Consider the following 8,336-nt stretch of genomic DNA (forward strand, 5'->3'; position numbering starts at 1 on the left):
TGCTCACTTGGCAGCCTGAGCTTTGGGAGGCCAAGGCGGGAGGATCACTTGAGGCCAGGGGTGTGAGACCAGCCTGGGCCACTTAGTGAGACCCCATCTCTACACAAAATGAAGAACAGCTGGACATGGTGGTGTACGCTTGTAGTCCTAGCTACTCAGGAGGCTGAGGCAAGAGAATCGCTTGAGCCCAGGTGTTCAAGGTCACAGTGAGCTATGGTCATTATGATCACGCCACTGCATTCGAGCCTGGGTAATAGAGTGGGACCCTAACTCTTAAAAAAAAAAGAAGAAGAAGAAGAACCTGAGCTTTGGCTGTTCAGCTCCACCATCTGCTTTCTGCCAACCTTGGGGAAATCCGTAAATCTCTGAGCCTGTTTCCTCATCAGGTCTTTGTGAAGACCAAAAGAGACGATCATCATGAGCTAATTAATCCTCTGCACAACCTATAAGGTTGGTTTCATTATTCTATTATCATCCCCCTCTTGCAGATAAGGAAACAGGCTCAGAGAGATGGAGGAACTCCCCTGGGTCACATAGTAAGTGGAAGAGTAAGGATTCAAACTCAGGTCTGCCTTGTTGTCAGACTTTACTCCTAAGCTCCCAGTGATAGTTTCTCTGTTTTTTTTTTTTTTCAGACAGAGTCTCACTCTGTCACCTAGGCTGCAGTGATGCTATCTCGGCTCACCTCCACCTCCTGGGTTCAAGGGATTCTCCTGCCCCAGCCTCCCAAGTAGCTGCGATTACAGGCACACGCCATCACACCTGGCTAATTTTTTTTTTTTTTGTATTTTTTGTAGAGATGGGGTTTCACCATGTTGGTCAGGCTGTTCTCCAACTCCTGACCTCACGTGGTCTGCCTGCCTAGGCCTCCCAAAGTGCTGGGATTATAGGCGTAAGCCACGGTGCCTGGCTCACAAGTGCCTCTTGAAGGAGGAAATTCCACAGCCATGCCCTCTCCTACCTTGAGTGACAATGGTCAGCACTCACTCTAAAGGTACCTAAAACTTACCCAGAAGTATCACTCCTGTCTGTTGGAGGAGGCAGGCTGGCAGGATTCCCTCCAGTTTACATAATTGTGCCTGGCTGCTGAGCACCTGGCAGCAGTGTCTCCAGAATTCTACTTCTTACAAACCCCACCTCTCGGTCTCTCTCCCAAGGCTGCCTACCCTCCTCTGCACCTCTCCAAGAGTGGAGGGTGACTGGTAGATGGTGTGAAATGATTTTCACTCAGGGAAGGCAGGAGGAGGGCAGAATGATTAATGTCTGAATCTGCATCTCTTGCTAAACTGCTGTGAAAGGAAATACCAAATATTTATCTAAGAGACTAATCTATCCTAACAAAACAAGTTTCCTTTAAGGACAGGGCAGTGCAGAAGTAGGAGCCTCTGAAATAAAGCTTCTTTGTATCGCTGTGAATGGGCACACCAGCAAAATCACTTATTTTTCCTTCAGGGAAGAGTCTTCTGCCCTCCAAAATCTGGCATCCTATCCCATGCCCAGTCCATACCAGGCAGAGGTCAGAGCCTGTGGCAGCAATAAAGAGGGACTTCGAGATTATTAACATCTCCCTCCGTCCTTCCAAGTCAAAAATCTGTGCCCTGAAGCTGCTGCATGTTTTGGAGTCCATGTTAAAGAGCACAGACTCCATGAGCTGTGGGGCTTGTGTTTCATTTTTCAAAGCTTTTTTTTGGATGATGATAAACTATTGTTTATTCATGAAGTTTCCTCTGCCTCTAAAATACTTATCTCTTGTCTATCTAAGGAACTTTTTTTCAGAAGCTCAGTTCAGATTGCCCCTTGCCTGCAAAGCTTTTCCTGCCCGTTCCACAAGACAGCCTATGTGTATTACATCACTACCATGTGCCAGGCACCATGACAGGGGTCTTACATACATCAACAACCCTATGCAGTAGGTACTATTTTGTTCTCATGGAGTCCCAGAGAAGCAACTGCCAATGTCACATAGCTGTGAAACAGCAGAGCCAGGACTTGAATTCGGAACTGTCTGACCAGGGAGCCCAGGACTCCATCATGATGGATGTGATACTCTGTGCCACCTCCCTGTTCTGCATGTATTTCCACTTTTGCATCATCTTTTTAGGGATCTATCTCCTCTTATGAGACCAGATTTCTTTGGTAATGGGGATCAGGCAAAGATAATTCATCTCTGTATTCCCATTGCCTAGAATAGTTCCTGGCACTTGGCAGCCACTAAATCATTCAACAGATATTCTGAGTGGCTACTGTGTGCTAAGAGAGACTTAATTCCTGTCCTCAAGGAGCTTTAGCATACAGTAAAGTAGCACAGGACATGGGACATACACATAAATAAATGTCCATAACACAAGAAAGAATGAGACATGGGAAGTGACGGAAAATAAATGCTCTGGTGCTGTGGAGAAAGATGAGATGGTGGCCCGGTCTAAGATGCTGGCCAGGTGGCATTAGAGTAGGACCCTGGAGCATACTAGGAATGGGACATGTAGGGAGTGGGGCAGGGTGCTCACAGACGGACATGGGCAAACTTGCCCTTAAAGTCCAAATAACAGCTGACATTTGAAGTGACAAACCTCTTCATGTCACTGAGGGAGACAAAGGGCCCTTTCAGACTGTGTAGAAGCTGCTGGAAAATGCTGGCCAGCCATCGGACTGTAAAGAGCCCCAGGGGCAAGATAGACCATGTTCTAACGTGGAGGCCAGTTTGGTGGGAAGCATACTGAGGCTGGACACCAGGATGAACACAGGATAAAATGATGTTACCTGCCCTCACTCAAGGCTGCCTTTTCCAATAACACAGCCCCATACCTCACAACCCTCTTGCAAGCCCAGGGCCAGAGCTCAGGAGGAAAGGCCAAGCCAGATCATTGGGTTGAAACTCAGGAGAGGTGGACATCCCCATTACATGGGGCCCCTTCCCAGGGCTCGCCCCACTCCAGGTCCTGAGAATATTTTAAAATGCTTTCAACTGTCTAAACAAACAAGAGGCACCTGAGAACCCCAAATAGGCCATGCCTATGGAAGCCACATTCACATTTCCTCGGATTGTTGTTTAATGTCAGCCTGAGCATCTGCCCTCCACACCTCCTGCTATATGGGATCATCCTTCTCATTAATACTGAAGTTAGAATGGCCCATTCCATAAAGGGTGGGAGGCATCTCCTCCAACATCTCCAAACATGGTGAAACCCTGTCTTTACTAAAAATACAAAATTAGCCAGGTGTGGTGTGGTGGCACACGCCTGTAATCCCAGCTACTCGGGAGGCTGAGGCAGGGGAATCACTTGAACCTGGGAGGTGGAGGTTACAGTGAGCTGGGATCGTGCTATTGCACTCCATTCTGGGCGACAGAGTGAGACTCTGTCTCAAAAAAAAAAAAAAAAAAAAAAAAAAGTCCCTTCTTAAGCCAGGTGCTGTGGCACATGACTGTAGTCCCAGCTACTCAGGAGGCTGAGGCAGGAGGATGGCTTAAGCCCAGTCCAGCCTGGGCGACATACCAAGTCCCTGTTTCTAAAAAGATTTTTTTTTTAAATGGTCCCTCTCTCCACTGGCATCAGCCCAGACATGGAACCTAGGGCTTTTCCTTTTCTTTCAAAGTCAGTAGGTGCTCTGATGTTCACCCTGATTTGGGGACAAGAGAGGTTAAGTCATAGCCAGCACATAAGACACATTGACAGTCCAGTCCCTTCATGTACCTGCCACAGGGAATATCTCCCTGGTGAGGCTGTTCCTCAGTGCCCTCAGCTGCCCTCAGGTGGCTGGTTATTCTCAGTTTCCCCACCTACTTGGCCCCCTCAATTCCTTCATCCTGGGCTTATCCCCATCCCCTCCAGAGACACACAATTCTCACTGTATTTTGCAGAGTACTTTTTCTTTTTTCTTTTTTCTTTTTTTTTTTTTGAGACAGGATCTCACTCTGTTACCCATGCTGGAGCTGCGTGGTGTGATCTCGTCACTGCAGCCTCAACATCCTGGGCTCAAGTGATCCTCCCGCTTCAGCCCCCCAAATAGCTGGGACGACCACGGGTGTGCACTGTCACACCTGGCCAATTTCTAATTTCTTTCATTTTTGGTAGAGACAGGGTTTCGCCATGTTGCCCAGGCTGGTCTTGAACTGCTGAGCTCAAGTGACCTGCCCACCTTGGCTTCCCAAAGTGCTGGGATTACAGGTGTGGGTCACTGCACCCAGTCAAGATCTGTCTTTTTCTAATTATGAACTATGTGGAGTCGGGACAAGGAGGAACAGGAATTCACCTTTCTTTCCATGTCCAAACAGATTATCAGGGTATTTCCTGAAAAAAGACCATTTCCTAAGAGGAATACTGCAGCCAGCTCTTTAGATAGCAATCTTTGTCTTCTTATGATATTAATAACTACCATTTATTGAGCACACTTCTAATACTTAATGACCATGAAAGGTAGAGTCATCTCCACTTCATAGATAAGAAATGAGGCTCAGCCTGGGCAACATAGTGAGACCTCATCTCTACAAAAAATAAACAAAAAACTAGCCAGGTGTGGTGGCATGCACTTGTAGTCCCAGCTACTTGGAAGGCTGAGGTGGGAGGATTGCTTGAGCCCAGGAGATTAAAGCTGCAGTGAGCTGTGATCATGCCACTGCACTACAGCCTGGGCGACAGAGTGAGATCTTGCCTCAATAAAAAAAAGTGGTTATGAGAAAACAGCAGATTTTAAAAGAACAAAATTGCTTAGGTGGTAAGACCTGAACAATGTTTAAAAAAATGCATGGAAGGCCAGGCGCGGTGGCTCACACCTGTAATCCCAGCACTTTGGGAGGCCAAGGTGGGCGGATCACTTGAGTCCAGGAGTTCAAGACCAGCCTGGGCAACATGGCAAAACCCCATCTCTACAAAAATACAAAAATTAGCCTGGCATGGTGGTGCGCACCTGTAGTCCCAGCTACTCAGGAGCCTGGGAGGTGGAGATTGCAGTGAGCCAAGATTGTGCCTCTGCACTCCAGCCTGGGTAAGAGAGTGAGAACCCGTCTCAATCAATCAATAAATCAATCAAATAAAAAGACTCATGGAAAAAAGACTGGAAGGAAATGCAGTTGCAACAGGTTTATTGAGGTGTCTCAACCTACATAAATGTAAGCATTTTTAGTGATTTTCACTAGCCATCCTCAGTGACACTATGTCAAGTTCCTCTTTCCCAGTGGGTAGCTTAATGATGGGTGCTAAAGACTCAGCTGCTTTCAGGAATTAGAACAGTCTCCATCTGGTATTTAAGATTCATTTAAAATGTTTACACATAAAAATATTCAGTTAATCCGGCCACTGCACTCCAGCCCGGGCTACAGAGCAAGACTCCGTCTCAAAAAAAAAAAAAAAAAAAAAAAAAAAAAAAAAAAATTCAGTTAAAAATGTCCATCTCGGCTAGGTACAGTGGCTCACGCCTGTAACCCCAGCACTTTGGGAGGCTGAGGCGGGTGTATCACTTGAGATCAGGAGTTGAGACCAGCCTGGCCAACATGGTGAAACCTCGTCTCTACTAAAAATACAAAAAAAAAAAAAAAAATTAGCCAGGCGTGATAGCATGCACCTGTAATCCCAGCTACTCAGTAGGCTGAGGCAGGAGAATCGCTTGGAACCCAGGAGGTGGAGGTTGCAGTTAGCCAAGATCACACCACTGGACTCCAGCCTGGGCAGCAGAGTGAGACTATGTGTCAAAAAAAAAAAAAAAAAGAAAGAAAAAAAAATTGTCAATCTCAAGGTTCCCTTCAAAGCTCATTGCAGCCTTAACCTCCCAGGCTCAACCGATCCTCCCGTCTCCGCCTCCTAAGTAGCTGGAACCACAGGCACACAACCACACCTGGCTACTTTTTGTATTTTTATTTTTATTTTTTTTGTAGAGATAAGGTCTCACTATGTTGCCCAGGCTGGTCTCAAACTCCTGCAGGCTCAAGAGATCCTCCCACCTCAGCTTCCCAAAGTATTAGGATTATAGGCATGGGCCACCACGCCTAGCCTGATAGCTCATTTCCTTTTGGCAGTGCATAATATTCCATTGTTCGGATGTACCACAGTATATTCATTTATTTACCTACTGAAGGACATCTTGATTGCCTCCAAGTTTTGGCAATTATGAATAAAGCTGCTGTAAACCTGTGTGTGCAGGTTGTTGTGTGGACTTAAGTTTTCAACTCGTTTGTGAAAATACCAAGGACTGTGATTGCTGAATCACATGGTAAGAGTATGTTTAGTTTTGTAGGAAAATGCCAAACTGTTCTCCAAAGTGGCTGTACCATCAATTTTGCATTCCTATCAGCAATGAATGAAAGTTCCTGTTGCTCCACCTCCTTGTCAGCATTTGTTGTCTGGATTTTGCCAGTCTGACAGATGTGTAGTAGTATCTAATCATTGTTTAAATTTGCATTTCTCTGATGACATATGATGTGCAGCGTCTTTTCATATGCTTATATGCCATCTGTGTATTTTCTTTGGTGAGGTGTCTGTTAAGGTCTTTGGTCCATTTTAAAAATGCATTGTTTTTGGCCGGGCGTGGTGGCTCAAGCCTGTAATCCCAGCACTTTGGGAGGCCGAGACGGGCGGATCACGAGGTCAGGGGATCGAGACCATCCTGGCTAACACGGTGAAACCCCGTCTCTACTAAAAAATACAAAAAACTAGCCGGGCAAGGTGGCGGGCGCCTGTAGTCCCAGCTACTCGGGAGGCTGAGAAAGGAGAATGGCGTAAACCCGGGAGGCAGAGCTTGCAGTGAGCTGAGATCCGGCCACTGCACTCCAGCCTGGGCGACAGAGCGAGACTCCGTCTCAAAAAAAAAAAAAAAAAAAAAAAAGCATTGTTTTATTTTATTGTATATTTATTTACCTATTTATTTATTTAGAGACAGAGTCTCACTCTGTCGCCAGGCTGGAGTGCAGTGGCGTGATCTTGGCTCACTGCAACCTCTGCCTCCCGGGTTCAAGTGATTCTCCTGCCTCAGCCTCCTGAGTAGCTGGGACTACAGGCGTGCACCACCTGTGCTAATTTTTGTATTTTTAGTAGAGATGGGGTTTCACCATGTTGGCCAGGATGGTCTCATTCTCTTGACCTCATGATCCCCCCACCTCGGCCTCCCAAAGTGCTGGGATTACAGGTGTAAGCCACTATGCCTGGCCTATTGTTGAGTTTTAAGAGTTCTTATGCATATTTTGGATAACAGTCCTTTATCACATGTGTCTTTTTTTTTTTTTTTTTGAGACGGAGTCTTGCTCTGTAGCCCGGGCTGGAGTGCAGTGGCCAGATCTCAGCTCACTGCAAGCTCCGCCTCCCGGGTTTACGCCATTCTCCTGCCTCAGCCTCCGGAGTAGCTGGGACTACAGGCGCCCGCCACCTCGCCCGGCTAGTTTTTTGTATTTTTAGTAGAGACGGGGTTTCACGGTGTTAGCCAGGATGGTCTCGATCTCCTGACCTCGTGATCCGCCCGTCTCGGCCTCCCAAAGTGCTGGGATTACAGGCTTGAGCCACCGCGCCCGGCCTATCACATGTCTTTTGCAAATATTTTCTCCAGTCTATGCTCATGCTTATCTTCTCACTCTTCTGACATGGTCTTTCACAGAACAGAAATTTCTAATTTTAATGAAGTCTAGATTGTCAGTTATTTATTTCATGGATCATGCCTTTGAGTGTTGTACCGAAAAAGTAATAACCATATCCAAGGTTTTCTTCTGTTATCCTCTCAGAGTTTATATTTATCTTGTGTTTTACATTTAGGTCTATGATCCATTTTGAGTTCGTTTTTGTGAAGAGTGTAAGGTATGCGTCTAGATTAATTTTTTGCATGTGGATGTCCAGTTGTTCCAGCACCATTTGTTGAAAAAATTTTCTTTGCTCCATTGTATTGCCTTTGCTTCCTTCCACTATATTTATTCCTTCCACTATATTTATGTGGGTCTATTTCTGGCCTCTCCATTCTGTTCTATTGATCTATTTGTCTATCCTTTCACAAATATCACACTGCCTTCATTCCTATAGCTTTTATAAGTCTCAAAGTCAGGTAGTTTCAGTCTTCTAACTTTATTCTTCTCTTTCAATATTATGTTGGTTATTCTGGGACTTTTGCCTCTCTATATAAACTTCAGAATCAATTTGTTGATATCCACAAAATAACTTCTGGGATTTTGATTGGGATTGCTTTGATCTATTGATCAAGTTGGGAAGAACGGACATCTTGACAATATTGAATCTTCCTATCCATGTGCTGTGGAATATATCTCCATTTAGTTCTTTTTTTATTTTGTTCATCAGAGTTTTGTAGTTTTTTTTCATACAGATCTTATACATATTTTGTTAGGTTTATACAAATTTTGGGGAGTG

At 45.5% G+C, this 8,336-nt stretch overlaps 1 long non-coding RNA gene across 1 annotated transcript in view; it reads right to left on the reverse strand.

Annotated features, from left to right (window-relative positions):
- Positions 1 to 8,336, reverse strand: part of LOC114670373 (uncharacterized) — a 51,231-nt gene that overhangs the window by 14,953 nt on the left and 27,942 nt on the right. The window lies entirely within an intron of this gene.

Source organism: Macaca mulatta, chromosome 10 (assembly GCF_049350105.2).
Source record: "Macaca mulatta isolate MMU2019108-1 chromosome 10, T2T-MMU8v2.0, whole genome shotgun sequence".
NCBI classification, from domain to species: Eukaryota; Metazoa; Chordata; class Mammalia; order Primates; family Cercopithecidae; genus Macaca; species Macaca mulatta.